General features: G+C 41.2%; 1 protein-coding gene and 1 non-coding gene across 6 annotated transcripts in view; both read right to left on the bottom strand.

The window, feature by feature from the left end:
* Nucleotides 1–20,300, bottom strand: part of LOC134206060 (uncharacterized) — a 672,178-nt gene that overhangs the window by 446,088 nt on the left and 205,790 nt on the right. The window lies entirely within an intron of this gene.
* On the bottom strand, nt 8,967–9,038 carry Trnaa-cgc (transfer RNA alanine (anticodon CGC)). Its single transcript has one exon. It is a non-coding gene; the product is annotated as a tRNA-Ala (tRNA).

Below are 20,300 nucleotides of genomic sequence, written 5' to 3'. Positions count from 1 at the left end.
AGCCCACTGTCGAACCCCACAATATCCTAGGCAGATCCCACAGCTCACAGGTCTAGTAGAGAGTCGTAGGGTCACAATCTTCTTTCTATATATATTATCTTCTATATAATAAAAATGAGTTGATTTTAGCTTCCTGACGATTTAACTCGCCAACGGTTTGACCGATTTGTAAGATTTTTTTCCTAATCGATTCGTTTTGGGATCTGCAAGGTTTGTATCTACAAAAATTTGGTGAATTTAACGGGGAAATGTAAAAAATCATTAGAATACAATTTTGGGTCAGCTGTTGAGGAAAACAAAACAAACGCGCGGAAATTGATCTAGAGTGCGGTGCTGCCATTATTTCATTGTGACATTTGCAACACCCGGGCGAAGCTGGGTTTCTTTCGCTAGTTAACAATAAGACTTAACTGAAACATTCCTGATCATTTATTTAATCAATACATTTGAATGTTTGCTTTTCTTACCAGTACAGACTGGGTCCTATTATTTGCAGAAATCACGTACCTGAAAAGGAAAGAAAATATCCGGTTATCAAAGTTTTCTCTATAATCGTAAACAAAATCGGCAACATGTTAAATAAACGAAAACTCAAATTAATCCACCTAGCGGTAATGATGATTATTGTAAAATGTGTCTAGAAAAGTTCATTAGGGAAGTCAAAACAGTATACATAAAAAGCAATTGAAGGCTTAGTGCTGAAAATGTATATACGGTACGTCGGGCACAAGTTTGTGATTAAAATAGACTTCCAAACCATTTGGAATAAATCCTCTACAGACTTCCAAAATTTGGACATTTGGACAAACTCCGGTCATCATTGTTTCTTGAGAATATTTGTTTGTTGCGATGGGATTTTCCTGGCTCGATTGAAACCGTTTTTGAAGGCAGTCTTCCATTAGAAACAGCTTCAAAACTGGAATTTATTATCTATTAAAAAATTATAAACTCAATATAATGCATTAATTTACAATCTAGTTTCACTTCTTTTCACTAACCCTAGGCTCCATCGCCACTCTAAATCACTAAATCAAATATTATTGAACCACCAGTGTTGCCAGTTTCACTCAACTTATCAAACTTCTCTCAACAATGGAATTATGCTATCACAATTACATTGCAAAATAATAAATAAAAAATTCCAGTCAAATTGAAAAAATAACAATCAGAAGCCTAAATGCATTTTTGACAGATTAGCAACTAAAAGTACCGTCAACTGGGGGGAAGATGATCATTGAGGTGAAGATGATCATTTGATGTGTCAGTCAAAGGTGCCAATTTTTTTTATGAAACGGTAGACAACAATATTCTCCGTTCAAGTAATGTTACCGCTAGGTAGAAATCCGAGTTTTTCGACTATAATCATGAAAATGTATTTTGTGGAAGAAAGAGATAGATAGTCATAAATGACGCTATTTTCGTTTCAAATATTGACTTCGTAGACTTCTTTACGTAGTAAATTCAACATTCATACAAATAACTTAGTGTATTTTGACTACTAGGTCATAATGATTTTAGTAGAGCTGTCTTGATCAATTTCACCCCAAACCAGATTGCTCAAAAAATGTGTGATAATTTAATTTATTTTAATAAATGCGAATGCATTTCAGAAAACTAAAGTTGTTGATTATTGCAACGTATAGCAGTACATGTTTTGAAAATATTTGTTTCGATTTAAAATGTAACCACACATTGTTTTTGCATGTTTTGTCTTAAAAATGATCATCTTCCCCCCAGTTGACGGTAGTAAAAAAAATTAATTTACATTTTGTTCCAAAATCTGAACAAAATCCACAGAACTTTCAAAATATTGAGAATGCATATAACACTTTCTGAAAGCCTATTCAGACTATGAGCTTTATCACTTGATATGGATTATCTTGATGTCAAAATTCACACATCTTATTGTACATAGTTGATCGTAATCTGAACAGACTATAAGTATCATTTTTACTTTCATTCCATTGTAGAAAACTAACAATGTTTACACGTATGGATAATGAATTGTGACAAACTATAACATATTCAAATTTTTATTTGAGTTTCTTTACCATCATTGAATAATAGTAAAAGAGTATAAAATTATATTACTTGATAACTTTCCCTTAAATCTACAGATGCTCATTATTGTTGAAATTTATTCGTTTGGCGATATTTTGAACTACGGACAAATTAGCTCAAAAGCCTATACATGGTTGCGTATAGTGATATGTAAATAGATGTAGGATAGGTTAGGATGTCAGTAGCCTGGTTACAGGGATCTATGTCCAATTAGTTTCACAAATGGTTTAAAAATTCCATCATCCAACCTGCGGAACTACATAGAATGATAGATTTAATGTATCTGAAGGCAAGACAACTAAATTATAGAAGACCTTTTTGAACGACTTTGTTATCCGACTGACTGACTGAGCGCTGACTCTCCCCCCGTTGACGGCACCGAATTATGGGTTTTTTCTTCACTTGCGGTGGCTGATTATACTTGGAGAGAACAAATAAATAGATAAAATAATTGAATATTATATCAAGGTATTAACTATGTCGCCAGAATTATATCGACAAGATTAATGAAAAATATCATTAGAATTTAACTAAATTAATGATTTCGTTTGTGTTACTTCTACGTGAAGTTAAACGATTTACAATGATATGGAAATGCTAATATCATCTTTCATGGACGTGGACGTACATGTTCATGATAGCATTAGAGGCGAAAGTATAGAATTGATAGTTCCGTTAGGATACGGCAGGCATGAAGAATGTTTTTATAGAAGTCGATTTGAAAGCGAGCGGAGGGCAATATTTGTGATGGCACATATCGCACGACCTTCCTTCTGCCAAGCTCCCGTATGAAGGGGGAGGGAAGAATATCAGTGTGGAAGCTGATATATCTAGACCAACATTTGAAAAGGGCGTAACAGCCAAAATTTATTCCTTCTGATTCTTCGTCTACATATATAGATATATATGTGGACAAAGAATCAAAAGGAATAAATTTTGGCTGTTACGCCCTTTTCAAATGTTGGTCTAGATATCTCCACTGGCAAAAGGAAGGTGGTTTGACTTGCTCATATGCCATCGCGTGCGGAAGGATTTGCTATCGACGAGTACTGTCTCCAAATTTCTAATATGCGACAAACGACTAAATGCTGATGTCATATTAGAAATTTGGAGACAGTACTCGTCGCACGCGATGGCATATGAGCAAGTCAAACCACCTTCCTTTTGGTAAATGTTGAGCCTTTTGCTTGATCTGGCCTATAGTTTGAATAGCCGTTAAAGGCAATTTTATGCGAGTAAATCGGATAAGTGCTGGAGAAATAAATAAATTTTCGAAACCCACTACCCGGAACCCACTAGGCCGAACATACCATTTGGCCGAACAGACCATAAGGCCGAAAATCATTTGGCCGACTGGGTCATTTAGCCGATAGGGTTGTTTGGCCAAAAGGGTCGTTTAGACGAAAGGGTCATTTGGCCGAAAGGATCATTAGGCCGAAAGGGTAATTTGTCCGAAAGGGCCGTTTGGCCGAAAGGGTCATTTAGCCGAAACGGTGATTTGGTCGAAAGGGCCATTTGGCCGAGAGAGTCGTTTGGCTGAAAAGGTCGTTTGGCTGAAAGGACCATTTGGCCAAATGGTTCATTTGGCCGAAAGTGTCGTTTGGCCGAAAGGATTTTTTGGCAGAAAGGGTCGTTTGGCCGAAAGGATCATTTGGCCAAATGGGTCATTTGGCCGAAAGTGTCATTTGGTCGATAGTGTCGTTTGGCCGAAAGGGTCGTTTGGCCGAAAGGGTCGTTTGGACGAATGGGTAATTTGGTCTCTTTTTTAACAGTAAGAAGTGATAAATGTGAGACGTCTCGCTTCTCACTCCTCATTTCTCACTTCTTACTGTTGAAAAAGAGGAGCTCAAAAGTGAGTAGTAAGACGTCTTTTTTCTCATTCCTAACTTCTCACTTTTCAAACAACTATTCTAAATGAAATGACCTATTCGGCCAAATGACCGTTTCGGCCAAATGACCCTTTCGGCTAAATGACCCTTTCGGCCAAATGACCCATTCGGCCAAATGACCCATTCGACCAAACGACCCTTTCGACCAAATGACTTACGACCAGATGGGTTTCGACCTAATGGCTTGTTCGGCCTAAAATTCGGCAAAATGTCCTATTCGGTAAAATGTCCTATTCGGCCAAATGACCCATTCGTTCGAACGACCCTTTCGGCCAAATGACCGTTTCGGCCAAATGACCCTTTCGGCTAAATGACCTTTTCGGCTAAATGACCCATTCGGCCAAACGACCAAATGACCTTCCCCCATTTTGTGTGTATTTTTTTATTCTGGCAAAAACTTTTTATCCCATAATTTGATCTGGCCAACTTCCAATAGGAAACAATGAGGAGGAATTCCCCATCGAATGCAATCTGTTGCGAACAAATCGGTTAAGGATACGTGTCAAAAAGGGAGCTAGACTTTTTTTGTCCATCTTTGGGTTTTAAAATGTATTTCAGCCATAACTTCTAATCCCATAGTCCGATCTGGACCATCAATAGGAAGAAATGGCACAGGATTCTGAGTCGAATGCAAATTGTTGCAAACAAATCGGTTGGTGGTAAGTGCCTAAAAAATGGGCGAAACTTTTTGCGCACACACATACATACACACATACACACAAACATCACCCCAATTCGTCGAACTGAGTTGATTGGTATATAACACTATGGCTCTCCAGTCCTCCTATAAAAAGTTTGGGTTTGGAGCGAACATATAACGGGTGGCCATAGCGGAAATGAAAAGAATGGCTCGGGAAGAAAACTACAAAGAAGTACACTTCAATCTGATATACGTTATATAAAGAGTTGACCTCAATCTTTAAACTTAGATTAATGAATAATAGCATATGGTCCGTGGTCTGCCATGTGGCGTAGTTTAATCATGCAGGTATCACATGACCGTTGAGCGGTGGCCAGTCCCGGATGATGCTTCTGATCCTATTCGTGAGTTGCTTCGTGTCTTTGGTCTTCCAATCACCATTGAATACAATGGACCTCGGTCTACTTAAAATCCTTTAACAGTTTTCGAAACATTTTCGCGTTCAAAGTTGTCCTCCGTGTATTTTTCCCACGCTCTTTGTTCGCTTGATAAATTGTACAATGCGGCGTGCATCCTTCCTGTTTTGACGGCATGTTTGAAACATCTGAACATGTTGGAATAAAAGTTTGTGGGCGATAGTTTTCTAAATATTCTAAAGATTCATTTACATAGGGAAATATTTCTCTGAAAGCATTAATGTTGTCATAGAAAAGAATTGAAGTATAATAGTTTTTAGTGACCACCCGTTAGTCTTTACGTATGCTATGTATACGAGAAAGGCAAAAATATACACAAATTTACTTATGGATGTACTATTTGTAAATATGCTTAGTAATTTGTATATATGTTAAAAAGAACCGCATAGAACCATTTATTAATCGCATCCAGTTTTTTTTCCGAAGTCATCAAAATAAAGTGAAGAGTGCCTATATAAACATTTTTACTTAGAGACGAGCCTGTCAATGGCTGCAAGTCTCTGGCTAATAAGATTTTTCCACAACCGCTATAGGCTTGTTTCACACTTTTCCGCTGTTCTCTGGAATATTTTTGATTAAACTCCAGAGCCAAAATGTTATATCAAAAATATGATTGTAATAAAGTCAATTTTATTATTCTAAGCCACGTCTACAAACATCACCATCGCCTGTACACACAATGCCTAAAAATACAAACATCTCGTTCGTTTGACTTGATAAAAAATATTGTCGATTGTCAACTGCTCTTTTTGTGAACTACGAGTTCATTCCAAGAATTCAGGTCAGTGTATAAACTCTTACGACGAGGGTTGAATAATTTAAATTATGGATGATAACAGATATCCTCCATACAATTGTTGGTGAAAACAAAATTTTCTTTTGCTGGTTCAAAATCAGATGGGTAGCACGACGCCATGTTTTTGCAGCCAACATCACAAAGTAAAATTTATGGTAGTATTTGTTTAGTTTACAAAACAGCTGACTTTATTCTCATTGGGATCGAGAAATGTCAGTGGGGACAATACATGCAATGTTGGCAGCAAAACAAGCCCTTGTGCAAAATATGAATGACACCCACCTGTTCAAAATGCATCTAAAACAAAATCCTCAGTAGATTTTTAAAAAATACCTCTAGATTTGGAACAATTTATAAGGAATGCCACTCATAATCTGGTAATTCACGTAGCAGTTAATGACAATTAGCCCCTCGTTATCCGCTGCTTCAATGCATTTAAAGAGAAAACGTGAGCAACGTTTCCGTTTTCCTTTGAATTCAACCCATGCCGAGTGATCATAGCGAAAACGGGTTTCAACACAAATCATCGAGCTTCATACCCCGTATCAATTTGAATCTATTTATAAATTTCCCTCTTACTATTAGTCAAACTTTGCCCATCGTCTTGGCAAATTGTGTGTAATTGCATAACTTTCTCCAATCGAGGTACGAACCTCCTCTACACGAGTGGCAAGCAAGCCGGCTCGAAATCAGCGCACAGTCAACACATGCACGGCAGCAGGTGAGGAAAACACCTCGTGCCGACACTACTTTTTGGCGTATGGCAAAAAGGCGTCGCCTCCGTAACAAACAAGGAGTTTCCGTAATAAATTATCATATCATCTAAGTTGGAAAGTTTCAACTGGCGTGGCTTCTCGCTTTTTCCGTTAGTCGGCGGGCAGAAAGGCGCAAAGCGAGCAATCAACTCTCAGCTCTCGGTGCTAATATTTCATAATTAACTTTGCCCGTTCTGGCTGCAACAGCCAGCAGAGGTACTACTTAGTTGTGGAGTTCCAGATTGTTGAGAGTGTGAAGCTGAGGTGTGCGGAGAAAGTTTCGCTAATCATTAGTTTTCATTTGCATATTTGCAAACACTTTTGGAAGCTGACGACGACGTGGAGGATTTTTCTTCTCTCATTGCCGAGAAAGTTGTTTTTAGCTTGTAGTTAAAATCGTGTAACAATTCCATTACCTAATTGAAACATGCTTTCGAGCTTAATATCTTCAGCACTATCAGAAGCAGGCCTGCGTACAGTATTTAGGTTAATCAACTTCAACAATGAATTAAACCCAGGGTTTCGACTTTTCGTTTCAATGAGACCAAAGCAAGCGTTTTTCGGGCCTAGGGAAAATCTTGTTTCGTTGTTTATGTAGAGGATCATCTTTCACCCATCAATCTTTTCTCTAGAATTAGCATTGGAAGATGAACGAAAATCTTGCCTATTAGATGAAAATCCTTTTTCGTTTCATTAATTTCACCTCTCACTCACTTTTCGCGAGAATTATCGCAGAACAATTACAAAATTGTAGGGCCGCGCCGGGATTCGAACCCAGAATAGTAACAATAATAGCTGTGGGGATGCGCTTACTTTAGCCACACCACCACGCTATCTGTATGAAAGCGTTAAGTTATTTGTTCCACATAAGCTACTACCATTTGCATTGATTATGCCACGAAAAGACCCGAATATGAAAGAAAAAGAGCAAACCAACGTTCAGCGGCAATCGAAGTGAGCGAAAAGTTGTTATCACTCTCCAGGCAGTTTTTCTTTCCCGAAAAGCGATTTCTCCCCGAAAACTGTCGTGAGGGAAAATCATGTGCTCCTGAGATTGAGTGAGCATTATGAACCCTGTAAACCATTAAAATTACATAATTCAGTCGCAGCCTATTGATCGTCTCCGACAACCACTTTATGATCATGAGACAGTTTTGTTAGAATCTTGATTTCCATAATAATAATCGTCAATATTTGAAAGAAGGTCCTCAGATCAACTAGACTTTAATATTGGATTGAAAGCAAATGTCAAAGCATCTTGTTGCTGAGTTTTAGAAAGTTTGACCAACAAAAAACTCCAATTGACAATATCATAATAAAACCTACCTAAGTCTTTTCCCTATTGTAAAATTTTCCACAAAATAATAGATACTTAGGCATTTTTTTCGATTCTTTCCGATTCACGCAGCTCTTAACTATATGGTAACCATGAGATGAAGAATCAGAACAGCAAACCAAATTTAACCAAACCAAAGCAAATCATATTTATGAGCAAAGTTTTCAAGAGAAAACGATAAAATAGTTTGTTCAACGCTAATGGATTTCAACACTGACTGGTTGACTTGGGCTCTTTCCACATTTAAAGTATAATTTGATATTTTGCCAGTGCGAACTTTTAATATGACATATAAAATAGGACTGTGGTGCATGTTGCCAATAATCAGCGAGCTAAGTGCAAAAACGAATTCCATTCCAGATCGTAAATTTAATCAATCGCCCTAAAAATCTCACATAACAGGCAGCGCTTCATTTCTGAGACCGAAACCTAATGACAAAGCTGACAAAATACACAAAACCGAATCTAGTTCAGTAGGGTTCGCAATGATCTGATATATTGTAGCGCCTATCGTGCCCGCATTTGCCAGTTGGGCTATATAGCACGGGCAGGAGCGAGCTCGCTTGCAAGAATGGGGTTAAATTCCTGGCAGACATTGTGGCGCCACGCGCTGGGAACTGAGGTCGGTCGGTTCTTGGCGAACGAACAGCACCGGCAGCAAACCGAACAGAATGTTCAGTAATGAATGTCCATAAATTTAATAAAATGTATTCTCTATCTAGGGATAGCACCGCTGCCACTATTGACTCTGCCTGGTACCATTATCGGGTGATAGGCAATGGGATCGATGGCAATATATACGAGAGAAGGTAGGTACATGGGATTATTCGAAGTTGTAGCGTTAGCGACATTGTGCTGGATGACTCTTGAATCTTGACGTTGATGATTGCACTCAACTATCAAAATCAATTTCTGTGCCGGTAAAAAAATACATCAATGATGTTGATAAAGACTTTTTTTTTAATTTCTCAATTCTCGCAGATGTTGTATGGCATTAGCAAAATAATTCCCATTGGAGATGCCGGGGATTGAACCCGGGGCCTCTCACATGCGAAGCGAGCGCTCTACCACTGAGCTACATCCCCAGCTCATAATAAAAGCGCGCTCACACTTGTCCCGTTTATTCCCGACTGAACTTCAAGTGCTTCGGCTGGATTTCCTCTTACTGCACCGTTGTAGTCGTCATCGTCGTCGTCGTCGAACGACTTCCCGGTCTATTGATTATATCATCATTCGCCGGCGACATGCCGTTGATATTTTGTGCGTATGCGACGTTGTGGCAGTCTGCAGCGTAGTTAGTTGTGTCCAATGAAGCGCGAAAATACTGGGTCAAGTGCTGCTCCAACGAAGCGAACTCCACGCGCTGAATGGTGGACATGATAAGAGAATTAGATTACCGAGACATCCGAGGGAGTACGCTTTGTCATGTGTGATCGAGATACGTTTCTGTTCCGCAGGACAGACACGCTGCGCTATGGATGTGTTTCTACGAAGCCATGCATATCTGATTTGTAAGAATCATTTAGATTGTATGGGACAAATTAGTTATCTGTAACAATTCCTGACAGTTGATGCTATCATCGGTTCGTTATTTGACTTTGAGTGGAATATGCTAAAAAGTACCAATGGGGTTGAATGTTTCCATCAACAGAATTCTTGTATGATAGAGCATATGTATTCATCATATAAGGCATTTGTTCCATTATTGATAGGATGCTCTTATATTATATATACGATTATTAATAACGTTAAAGACATTTATTTGAATCTACGAAAATTGGATTATAAACGATTATAGTTAGTGAATCCATATCCCCCACTGTTCACCATTCTGAACAATGGAGTGCGTTAAATGTAGCTGTTCCGTCGACGTTAGAAGTCAATCCCTCGTTGTGTGTAAAGAGAAATGCAATAAATGCTACCATGTCGATTGTGTTGGGCTTACCGAGGCACACACTGAGTGCATCACAATCAATAACATTCTGTGGATGTGCGATCTGTGTTTAGATCGTTTCTACAAAATGCGATCTGCTTCGTTGGATAAACCTCAGCCTGAATGTTCTACACCGCTTCACGGGTAATAAAACGCAGTGGGCCTCTTCCCTTAGTTATACATAGGAAATGTATGTTGATCATCAATGGTGACTGATTGAGGTTCCTGGCAAGTAAGGAAAGTATCAAGAAAACGTCCCTAAATTATGTCACGCAAAAATTAACAATTTTCAATCCCTCCTATACTTTTTGTATGAAATTTCCAAAAAAAATCATAAGAGTAGTCACACTTTTAGAAACCCTCTCCCTCCCACTAAAAGCGTGACGTAATTTATGGACATTCCCTAAGAAAAGGGGCATCCGTTGATAATATAACAATAAATTTGAAAACATTTGAAATCCTTAACCCTTTAGGAACGGATGGAACATATATGCCAAGAGCCAAGCGTCTTAGATTGGCTGTAAAAATTAAAGAAGAGAGCTATAGGTCTCCAGTTTCTTCAGGAAAAATGTTCATCAGGATGTCAGTGTCCGGTCACGGACGGTTAGCGGGAAACTGTCGGTATCTTAACCTCGAGAGCGGCACCTTCCCTCTGAAGGATGACTGGAATGAGCCACCCATTTGGCTCGGTTGGAATGTGGACTTCGGCTGAAGGGCCTCCAGGTCCGTACGATAGCGACTAAGAAATTATTCTTTAACTCTTGAAGCCTTGAGAAAGGCTGTTTGGTTCGGCTTGTTCCAGAAAAATAAAGTTTCTGTGTTGAACTTAATCCTAGAATTAAAAAAAAACACATTAATAAAGTTTAAAAAAAAAATAGAAAAATAAAGCGGTAAAAACAAAACAACGATGTATTTTGCGGAATGGTTTACAAGAAACTGAACGCTCTGCAGTATAGTAGTAGTAAAATTCTTCTTTATTGTTTCATTTTCTGTTCTACAATTATTTTTTACATGTACAGTGCTCGGCCGGCTTGGCCCTCCAACTTCAATTTTAAATTTTTATGTTTACATTGTTATTTAAGTGGTAATATGATATATCATGACGGCCTTTAGGAGGCGCTGGTGTGTTTTTCAAATTTGATAACCTAACTACTATGTACACTAATATTTACAATAAGAAATTTGATAACCTAGATTGGAACTAGCGCCCTAATTGGAGCCTGATCCGAATGCAAGCAACGGACCCTAAACTTTTCTTTACACTCACCAAAGCGTTCATGTAAGGTTTTTATTCCGGCCAGACGGTGGACCTCGGATGTTCTTGTCCTGGGAGGGGTGTTGAGGATCATCCTCAGGAATTTGTATTGGACCCGTTGAAGTTTGAGGTGGTGGGTTTTAGCGCAGCTCTCCCAGACCGGCATGCCATATTCGATCACAGGGAGGATGATTTGCTTGTAGACAGCAAGCTTATTTTTCAGGGACAATGACGACCGGCGGTTGATCAAAGGGTACAGTAGTTTCAACAAGACGTTACACTTTGTCACCGTTTTGTCAACCTGTTGCCTGAAAATAAGCTTGCTGTCGAGGGTCAAGCCAAGGTAGCCGGCCTCATTGGCCCATTCCACGGTCGTGCCATTGAGGATGATTTTACAGTCCCCAGGCGGAACAAGTTTAGGGGATTTGGAGTGGGGGAAATGATGACCTGGGTCTTCGCCGCGTTGATACAGATCTTCCAGCTGGTGAGGTACTCTGTCAGGGCATCCAGGCCTCGTTGGAGTTTTGCCACTAGCGCTCTGATCACTCTACCGTTGTAGACGATGGATGTGTCATCTGCGAACAGAGACAGAATGCCGCCTTCTGGAGGTTCTGGCATGTCGGAGGTGAACAGATTGAAAAGCAGGGGCCGAGGATACTGCCCTGGGGAACGCCTGCGACGATGTTGTGCGCATTGGAACTCGCTCCGCTGATTGAGACCCGGAATGTCCTTGCCGACAGGTAATTGTTGATGATTTTCACCAGGTAGCTGGGAAGATTGTAGCGTTGTAGTTTGTACACCAGGCCATCATGCCATACATTGTCAAATGCCTTCTCGACATCGAGTAAGGCCATGGCGGATGTTTTCGAGACAAACTTGTTCCGTCTGAGGACGTTGGTAACTCAGGTCAGTTGGTGTACAGTTGACCGACCGCGTCGGAAACCAAACTGTTCCTCGAGCAAGATGTTGAGATTTTCGGCAGACTCAAGTAACCGATGATGAATAGCTTTTTCGAATAGCTTGGATAACCCTGAGAGAAGGCTGATGGGTCGATAACTTTTGGGGAGGAAGGATCCTTCCCAGGCTTCCGGATGGGGATGACTTTCGCTGACTTCCAGGACGATGGGAAGTAGCTAAGCCGGAGACACTGATTAAAGATCAGCGAGAGGTGCTCAAAGAACGGAGCACTCATGTGTTTGAGCTCGAGATTCAGGATGCTGTCGAAGCCTGGGGCCTTCATGTTCTTCGACGATTTGATATAGGCCGTCAATTCGTCAGCTGAGATCTCCAACTCCTCCGAGAAGTCGTTGGGAATCAAATGGATGTTGTTAGCATGCTCGTTGACGGCTGCTTCGTGTGGACTGACGATGTTCTGCCCAAGATTGTGTGAGCTGACGAAGTGACGACCTATTTCAGCGACCTTCTCTGCAGGAGTTATCAAGCGATCCTTAGAGCCATTATTGTCTAGTGGGATCAAAGGTGGAATGGGCCGAGGCTTGGATTTTAGAATTTTGGTCATTTTCCAGAACGGCTTAGCATAATCTGCGGGAGTGCGGATCTTATTCGAGAAGTCGTTATTTTTGAGGTCCACCATTCTGGCCTTGATAATTTTTGTGATTCGATTGCAGCGTGCCTTAAGCTCAGGCAGTCCAGTACGCTGAAACTGCCTGCGAGTGACATTCCGCAATCGAATCAAATCTTTGGTGAGTGTATCGATGTTTAAGGAGTTGCTTACCTGCCGAGCCGTCGGTACGTGTTGCTCTCGGGCCGCCGTGATCGCCTCCTCGATAGCGCACAGCTGGCGGTCGATACTTTCCGGCGTCTCCGGACGCACCTCGTAGTCGACGGTGTTATCGACGCACTGCTGGAAACGCTGCCAGTTCACTCGGTGGTAGTTCCGCCGTAACTGCTGGTGCCGATTGACCGAGGAGCCCAGTTCCGCCACCACCGGATAGTGATCCGATCTGAGCTCCTGGTATACAACCGGCTGCGAGACGTGGTCACTCAGGTTTGTTACGTAGAGGTCGAGCTTTGCGTGGGCACCTGACCGACTCAGCCTAGTGCGGTTATCCTGGCTCAGGATCGTGTAGTGGCCTTCCTCCATGTCGTTGCTCCAGATGGTGCCGTTTCGATTGCCGCGACTGTTGCCCCAGGCTTGATGTTTGGCATTCAAGTCGCCGGCAATGATATACTGGCCTTGCCTCCGCGTCAGCTTGACGATGTCCCTCCGAAGGGCAGCCGATGATCCATCGCCGGCTTTGGCTTGCGTTGGACAGTACGCCGCGATGAGCGCGATTGTGCCGACCGAAGTGGTGATTTCGACACCGATGGCCTCAATGACACTGAGCTGGAAACTTGGAAGCAGACGACAGTTGATGTTGTAGCGAAGAGCGATGGCCACACCACCTCCCCTGGTCGGCCGGTCGAGTCGCACGATGCGGAAGTCCGGGATGTTGATGTTCACCTCCGGTTTTAGGTGCGTTTCGGTGATGAACGCCACGTCTATTTCCTTCTCCTCAAGGAAATCCTTCAGCTCGATTGTTTTGCTCTTTAGCGAGCAAGCGTTCCAGTTGACCAGGCCCACCCTAGCAGCCATTTTCAATGATGAACATGCCAAGTGTGAAGACCTGGTCGAATCGGGTTTTGCAGCCGCGCAGTCGAGTGGCAAGCTGCGCGAAGATCGGCATCAGTTGCTCCGGAGTGTACAGCGGGGCAGATTCTTCCGGTGGGACGGCTTCGTTCTCCGACTGCCGACGGAACCCAGGAGGAGGAAGCGGGGCCATTCGCTGGTGGATGGTGCCGACGATGCTGGAGCTTGGACCGATGCAGCTGCCGCTGCCAGTCGCTTGTGCGGCTGTAGCGGTGGGAGTATTGGAATCACACGACGGGGAGCCGGGATGGCTGGAAAGTTCACCTCGTTGATTACAGGAACACGGTTCTTCTTCGGAATGGTCCTGGTGGAAGCCTTCTTCCGGATTTCCAGGAACTCGGCTCGCTTTGGGCAGCCCTTTGTGGTGGCCCGATGTTTGTCGCCACAGTTGGCGCATTTGGGATCGGCCACCTCCATTTTGTCGCACTCGTCAGTCGGATGGGGTTCGCCACACTTGTTGCAGCGCGGCTTCATGCGGCAGTTCCTGGTGCCGTGCCCGAAATTGAAGCAGTTGGTACATTGCGTGACATCGCGGTGCACTGGCCGATATCGCTCCCAGTCAACGACGGTGTAATTTATAACGCCAACCAGCTTCAGGTCCTTCCAGGTAGTGGAACCGTGCTCCAGATGGATCAGGTAAAGCTGGTCGCGATATTTCCTCGCCTTGTCGTGACGAGCGATCTTGTGGACGGCTACTGGCTTCAGTCCGCAACTTTCAAGCTCTGCTTGGAGCTCTTCCTCCTTCATGTCGTGAAGTCCTCGCAGCAAGGCCTTGAGCGGCTTCGTGCCGGGGTGGTCATGAGTGTAGTACTCATACTTGTGGACCTCGAGGAACTCCACGACGGATTGATGATGGTCCCTGTTGGCCGGCATCACTTTCACGCCCTCGCTGCAGAGCCGAAAAGTACATTTCAGCCCCTTAGCGATCAGCTGGCGAATTTTGGTCGTAAATCCGGCGGATCGCCCTTCACAAACACGGGCGGGCACTTCTCCTTCCGCTCCGGTTGCACCTGCGGCAGCTGCGATTGCTGCTTCTTCCTCTTTTCGGCGGATTGCCGGCGTCATCAAGCGGCAACGGCGAGAACACGTTGCTCTGCAAAAGCTGCTTGGAGGTTACCCGCGCCTCCAAGAGCAGTGCGCTTAGGCACTTTTCCAGCGACCGAATCGGCCACCGAGTCTCCCATGACGGGTCCGGGAGAAAATAACGCCAACGCGACAAGCGAAAACGTAAACAGCGAAAGAACGAGAAAAACACTTCGAAAAAATGCGCGAGCAAAAAACACGTCCGTACGTGTTGCTGTCTCGAACTGATGATGAAGTGACCTGAACGCTCTGCAGCGAATGTACATTTCTTTTATACATGTCATTGAATGCAATCTGCTTCCTGATTGGTCGGCCAATCAGTGTGCGTCATGTTGCCAAGTCGTCATTGCTGTCCTTGCTCTCGTCTTAGGCCTCTTTTTCTTCTTTGTCTTTGCTGGTGGAGTCAGCTTCACAACTGGACCTTCCGCTAACGGGACTTTGCAGGCCAAGCATGCAAGTTTTCAATTGCCGTTGAATAAGGAGTGCGTGTTCATTTTTTGAAACATTGTTGTTAGTAGGAAGGGGACCGAAACACCCGCGGTCGACTCGGGGTTAGTAGGATAGGATGCGGGATTTCGGGTGATAAACTTTAGGATTGGTAACTTGGGATCAACATTCAATCACGTTCGCTTTGGGCGCGAACAGTCGGCTTCGCAGGAAAAATATTGGAGGTCCAGTTTGACTATACACTGAAGACCTAGATATCCAAAGTCTTGGGAAGATTTTGCTTCTGACAACATGCAGATGAATCTAAAATATTTGGATCCTATACCCCATTATTCAATACATCTAAACACTCAATCAAGATGAATAATCTTGATCGTTTAGACAGTGATCAGTTTTTTGGAACATGAGATGCTTAAGGTTCTCCAAAACGTATTCGACTTCAGTCCACGGTATGTACCAGATCAACCAAGGCTTATGCAATGTCTTCATCATAGGCATATACCCAATCCTGTCCAATTGGCACATACGCATCATGGAAATCCAATTTCTCGAATACGTGATGTTCAAGGTATTAAAAAACGTTCCCAAGCTCAACCCAATGCATCTATCGGACAACCAAGGCTTTTTGCAACGTCCTCAACATCGATATGTACCCAAGTTCTTGGAAAATTGTTCGAAAGGACCGTGAAAATATTTAAGTATGACATCATTTGTTTCAACGATTCGATTTCGAGTCTTGGAACACCAACTCATGGAAGGTCCATGAGCTAGGAGCGCTTGTACAAGAATTAAGTGATATCCTGTCAGCTCGATAGAACTGATGGGATGTTTAGCGATACGTAGGTACATCGTTCAGGACTTGGCTGATCGGCTAGATCACATGTTCTGAACACAAGTACGTTTTGGAGCACCGAAAAGGCCTGTAGTAGCTTGTAAAAATAATGCGTGAAATACTATCGGCTCAATAGACCTGTTGGGATGTTCAACGATGCACGGATACACCGTTCATGACATGTTCTTAACTCCTGAACTTTTTGGAGACCCTGAAATAGTTTACGTTTATTCAAAACTCGATCAATTCTTGTCTTATGATCACATAAATATTTTTGGACATATTTTTCAGAAGAAAAAGAAAATTTTGTTCGTAGCCATATTTCAGGATACATTCGAGGATATGTACTCCAGACGGCCTACAACATCCCAAAAAGAATTTTATCTATTTTTCAGTTATGTCAGAAGGCCAGATAACTATGTGATCCTTCGTCCTAAAGTAATAAAGTGCAAACAAACCTGCACATTTGTCACTTTTGTTTCGATGCGAAGAGGGGATGTTAGTTACAGCCTTATTATAGCTAGTGCTTGAAATATTATTACCTACAACATTTGGCCAAAAACTAACACAAGTTATTTTATTTTTTATGAAAGCTAAATCTAAAATAAATGATGGAATTTTATTGTAGATGAAAACGAAATAATTTTGTTGACAAAATCGGAACGTGATACAGTCGGAACATATCTGTATTAAGTTATTGAATCAGACTATTGTTGACCAGTTGGATTAATTCAAATAAATAAATAAATGATATACGATTGCAAAAATGATACCTTGGCTTAGAAACCTCGCAGTTAAAATCAAGGAACTGCTGAATGAACACTTAGCTGCAATGCGGCAATGTCCCAGTGGGGGATGTAATGCCAATAAGAAGAAGAAGAAGACTTAATAGTGAGATGTGTGCAGTAGTAAATGAGACGGGAATAGGGAGAAATGAGAAATTAGTAGTGAAAAGTGAGATGCGATAGTTGCTAAGTGGAAAATAGGAATGAGTAGTGAGGAAAACAGAAGCAAGAGGAAAGGGTCAGTAATGATAACTTGGATGTGAGAAGCGAGATTCTGAGAAGTGAGAAGTGAGTGTTGAGATATAAGACAGAAAGAAGAAGGAAAATGGAAGGAAGATATAAAAAGGAAGAAGAGAAAAATCCGAAGGAATAAGTAAAAAGGAAAAAAAAGGAACGAAGGAATAAGGAAGAAAGAAGGAATAACGAAGATAGAACGAGAAAGAAATATTAAAACGGGAGAATGTGGAAAGAAGAGGGAAGAAAGAAGAAGAAATAAGGAAAAAGTGTATAGGAAGCAGGAAGAAAGTAGTTGGAAGAGGAAATAAGGAAGAAGAACGAAGGAAATAGGTAAAGAAGAAAGAAGAAGGAAAAAGGCAGCAAGAAGAGGAAGGGAACGAAATTGGAAAGAATAAGGATTATTTAACAATTTTCAATTCTCAAATATCACTTCTCACCACACCCCACTTCTCTTTTATTATAAAACCAATAAAAAATCACGGAAATAAAGTAAATAATATAATAACTGCATTTCTCACTCCTTGATCCTCAGTTCTTACTGCTCACTTTTCACTTCTTAGGTCCCACCTTCTCACTTTTCACCTCTCACTTCTTACTGCTTTCTACTCACTTATCACTAAGCACTTCTCTATTCCCACTTCTCACTTCTTACTTTTCACTTCTTACTTCATACTTCTCATTTTCCACTTCTCACTTTCCTCTTCTCATTTTTTGCTTTTCATTACTTACTTTTCACCTCTCACTTTGCAGAGAAAGTGAAAATTTGTATCGCGTTTTCTTCAGTAAGCGGAACGATCGGCTTATCATCGAAATTTTGTTCTGCTTTGTGCGGGTGAGAAAGTCAATCAAAAAGTAAAAATTGAATCGCGTCCGGTCGTATTTTTTCAGTTAGCAGAACGATCGGCCGGATATCGAAATTTTGATCAGCTAAGTGCACTCGGTAATTAAAATAATTCGTGCTTGTTCGAATGTGGTTTTGTTTAAAATCACACAAACCCCTACCCAAAAGTTATTTGGTTGTCCAACTGAGTGTTCCAGTGCAAGTTTTCCGGACAGTATGCTAGAGTCGCTCCAGAATGTTGAGCAAACAAACATGAAAAGTTACATCAAAACTGTAACTTTTTGTATTTTGCTATTATTTTCATTGTGTAATAGAAAAATACTTCCACATTCACATAGTATGATGGTTTTACAAATATTTATAGGTTCCAACTGATTTTTACTCTTAGTTAGGTATAGTTGTCTAGAAATCAAAGAAGGGCGTTTTGGCCAGGTGGGGCCCATTATACCGTCTTACCCTATTTGCTAAGAAAATAGCAATAAAGTTAGTTGTGCAATTGTTATTAAATAAAATCGGATTTTACCTTTATTCTGTTTCATATTAACAATATTAAATTTCCTATTCACAATATTTTGACAATTTGGATGTACTAATGTACATATTTTTAAGGCTGAGGGCTTCCAACCCAGTCGCACTCCAGCAACCCCAATTTTTTTATGATCGGCGGCTCATATATTTTGGTCCGAGACGATTGATGTTTTTTGTGCACCCGAATTAACTTAAATTCTTAAGGTCAACTTTAATTACAACTAAGGATTAAATTATAAATATTTCTCCAATAATTACTTACTATATCGCTCCTGTGCATCATAATTATAACTTAGAATGTAGTTTCATCATACAAATTAAAATAATGATGTTGAATATTTTTATTTTTTAATTCATGACATTTACGCCCATTATGTTTAAAATAGTATGTTGTACGGAAGTATGGTTGAAACTGCTCCTGGTAACAATTTATAGTTTATAGTAAATAATTGTTAATGATTCATGAAACATGTTTGATCTCAATGTGTGATATTTTTTTCTTTATTATTTTACCCAATAATATTTTATAATTTGAACATTGTGATTAAAAATCTCACCGCACTTTTGATAGCCAACACAGGACTCCTATGTTATGCAAAATATATTGTAATTAGTTTCATATTTTTATATGCTTCGTATAGAGCCATTTTAGCCGAAGTGCTCTTTGTTCATATATTCGAGCTCCAGTTGATACTCCAAGAAAATTTATTCTGATCCTGTTCTTACGATTCTCTAGTTAACAGATTAGTACGCGTCGATTCGGTCGGAGTAACACGATTCTTAGTATGCAGAAACGACCGAGCCTGCATTGTATTAGTTTTTCTTTTCTCTTCGTCGCAGAATCATGAAGGTAAAGAGTGCAAGTTAGTGTTTTGTGTTGGACGCAGTACGCGGTCGCGCGGTTATCAAAATGTCTGATTCTGCTGTGTGGACGAGTAAATTGGAAAGTGAAACAATCAGTTCAGTGCAGCTTTGATCGTGTTTTGTATTAAACGTAGAACGATCCGAGATCGCGTCCAAACGTGTTTTCTTCAGTAAGCAGAACGATCGGCCGGTCATCAAAATTTGGTTGTGCTTAGTGCGGTAAGCAGAACGATCGGCCGGTAACCGAAATTTTGTTCTGCTTCGTGCGTGTGAGTGAATTAATTACAAAATTAAAGTTTGAATCGCGTCCAGACATGTTTTTTCAGTAAGCAGAACGATCGGCTGGTCATCAAAGTTTTGTTTTGCTTTGTGCGGTAGGCAGAACGATCAGCCGATCACCGAAATTGTGTTCTGCTTTGTGCGGCCTTTAATAAAAAAAAGTTTTGTTTTCATCGATCAAACTACACGCTATACACGGCATACCGTTTACCAAAACGAACCCTGCCACACTCCCTACCCCATATATCCAACATCCCAGTGATTTCTCGTGGAAGTGCAGATGACTCGTCGGCTTCTATCAAAGCGAGTATCACGTCAACAATGTCCTCCCCTTTCCCTAATTGACCTGCATTCGGACACGGCCGGCGCTGGTATTGCTTATTTTTGGGTCACCAGTTTTATTTTTTTATCTTAGTTGACGAGTGTAAAAACGATAAGTGTTATGTCTTGTCTCGCGTCGCGTTTTATTAGTGTCGTGTTGTTTTTACGTTAGCATAAACCATAAAAACCAAAAGTGAAAAGCAGTTTTACACATTGAAGATGATGTTAGTCCCAAACTTCATCTGTTGGTTCTCTATATAATTACAGCTGACCTGTTTATTTTTAACATTCG

The sequence above is a fragment of the Armigeres subalbatus genome, chromosome 1 (assembly GCF_024139115.2).
Source record: "Armigeres subalbatus isolate Guangzhou_Male chromosome 1, GZ_Asu_2, whole genome shotgun sequence".
In the NCBI taxonomy this organism is placed as follows: Eukaryota; Metazoa; Arthropoda; class Insecta; order Diptera; family Culicidae; genus Armigeres; species Armigeres subalbatus.
The sequence above is the reverse complement of the archived record's forward strand: the minus strand, read 5'-3'. Positions and strand labels throughout refer to the sequence as shown.